Here is a 2,291-nt window from a genome sequence, read left to right as displayed (position 1 = left end):
TAACTTCCATTTCTATTCATTCTTATCCAAAGAATAAAATGCCAATAAAGCATACATAATGTAGTTCTCTTGCTGTAGTCAGTTGCAAAGGTAAGGTCTAGACCTTGAGAGAGTTGAAAGTTGCATGAGTAAATGATCTGTTTTCTTAAATTTTCAGCTTATTTCTGGCATTCAGCTTGTCATTCTTAGTTTACATCTTGCTGTCTCCGGAAATGTGAGGTCACCTGAAATTCCCAGTCTCTAGAATTGTTGAGAATTCTCTGAAGCAGGCATTCACTTTGTGGATTTCTTTGTATGCTTTGTGTTGTTATAGTAGCACTGGAGAGAATGGGGTAGCAGAGAGTATGCCGCATTCAACAAAAATTCAGAAATAGAAAGAGCTAATAGGACACCCATGAAATTATGGCTGTTAGCATTTTTTTATTCCCATGTGCTGCTTAAGACACACTCTTTGATGGGTGTGAGTATAGCAGATGGAATATAGAACCATAGAATATTACAGCAGAGAAACAGGCCTTTAAAAATATAGAACGCTTCACGAATTTGCGTGTCATCCTTGCGCAGGGGCCATGCTAATCTTCTCTGTATCGTTCCAATTTTAGTATTTGTGCTGCCGAAGTGTGCACTAAGTGAATGTGAAGTCATCCACAGTGGAGCTCAAAGCAGAAAAGCATTTTAAACTTTGAGAAATTTGGTGATGTTGGTGTTGAGAGTATCTGTGTGTGCTATTATACAAGTCACTGAAATCCAGCATTCAGATGTAACCAGAGAAAGGAATACAAATGGGATACTAATCTTAATTACAAGAGGTTTTGAATACAGGAAAAAGGAAGTCTTACAGCAATTTCATAAGTTCTTGGTGAGGCTACAATTTTCGTCACCTTACTTAAAAAAGAATTGACTTGGCATAGAGTGAGTGAAGTGAAGATTCACTAGATTTCCACCAAGGATGGAGGAAACACTGAGTAGATTTGATTTCTGTTCTCTCGTGTCTAGGTGAACAAAAGGAGACCTCACAGAAAGGATGTTTTTCCTGACTGTGGAGTCTAGAACCAAAGATCACAGTCTATGAATAAGTGATAGGTCATTTAGGACCTAAATGATAGGTCATTTAGGACCTATCACACAGTCTATCACTATGTGAGAAGGATCTTCTTCACTCAGAAGGTGATGAATCTTTGCAATTCTGAAACCTGGAGAGCTATTGAGGCCCAATGATCTTTATTTTAAGAAGAGATCATTTTTTTAATGCAAAGAAACAAGAGATATGTGAATAGTTCAAGAAAATGACACTAAGACAATCATGATCTTAAAAATTGGCGAAGGAAGCTCAAGGGGATAAGTGGCTTACTTTGCTCCTATGTCATAACTTAGGAATTACATCTATGATTATCTGTGCATAGTGCACTTTCTATGATTGCAAAGATGATGAAAATGCTCAACCTTTTTGATAATGAACCACTTGAGGTTACTAGGAAAGCTACTGATAAAGAGTATTAACTGGAGTACAGTGAGATATGCATTCATAATTGTTGGAATAAAGAAGGAATAACAATGAAATAAAGACAGGAAAGACAGATTAACAGGAAAGAGGTGAACAGGGGAACTGGATTCCTCCCTTTGGCTCCTCTGTTCCATGGCCTCTCTTATCAGACTCCATATTATTCAAGCTTTCTCATGTTCACCTATCACCTTTCGGCTTCTCACATCATTCCCACTGTTCCCCTCCCTCATCTGCCTATCAGCAACCTCACCTGCATTCACCTATCACCTACCAGCTCTTGTTCCACCCCTATCCTTGCACCTTTTTATACTGGCTCTCCTCATTCCTTCCAGTCCTGATGAAGAGTCCCAACTGTCCATTTCCCTCCTCGGATGCTGCCTGACTAACTGAGTTCCTCCAGTTTTCTGTGTTGCTGCAGATTTCCGGCATTTGCAGTCTCATGTCTCCAGCAAAATAGGAACTTAAAAAAATTTATGGGGGTTTATGGCTTTTGCAAGGTTTGGAATACAATAAATGGCACCACTGTTTTATAATATCCTGCAATCAAACCCTTCATTGTTCTCAGAAGAAAGTTTCCGTTTGGCTTGGGAAAATGGATGCATTTTTCTGATTTTGTGCTGATTTGAAAAATTGCTTATTTCTGCAGCATAAGCCAAATGACAATTTTTTTTCTGGGATTAATTTCTTCACTCCTGAAATTTGGCCAATTACTTTCAGGTACTTTCAGCTACAAATCACCCCAGTGTATTCTAACTCCACTATTGAGTCACTGCCTGTGATCTGCTTT

The 2,291-nt window shown here is 38.7% G+C and overlaps 1 non-coding gene across 1 annotated transcript; it reads right to left on the bottom strand.

The window, feature by feature from the left end:
* Positions 1-519: 519 nt before the first annotated feature.
* LOC132402598 (U6 spliceosomal RNA) lies at positions 520-626 on the bottom strand. Its single transcript, XR_009514973.1, has one exon. It is a non-coding gene; the product is annotated as a U6 spliceosomal RNA (small nuclear RNA).
* Between the last annotated feature and the right edge of the window lie 1,665 nt (positions 627-2,291).

The sequence above is a fragment of the Hypanus sabinus genome, chromosome 1 (genome assembly GCF_030144855.1).
Source record: "Hypanus sabinus isolate sHypSab1 chromosome 1, sHypSab1.hap1, whole genome shotgun sequence".
Taxonomy (NCBI): domain Eukaryota; kingdom Metazoa; phylum Chordata; class Chondrichthyes; order Myliobatiformes; family Dasyatidae; genus Hypanus; species Hypanus sabinus.
This window is presented reverse-complemented; position numbering and strand designations above follow the sequence as displayed.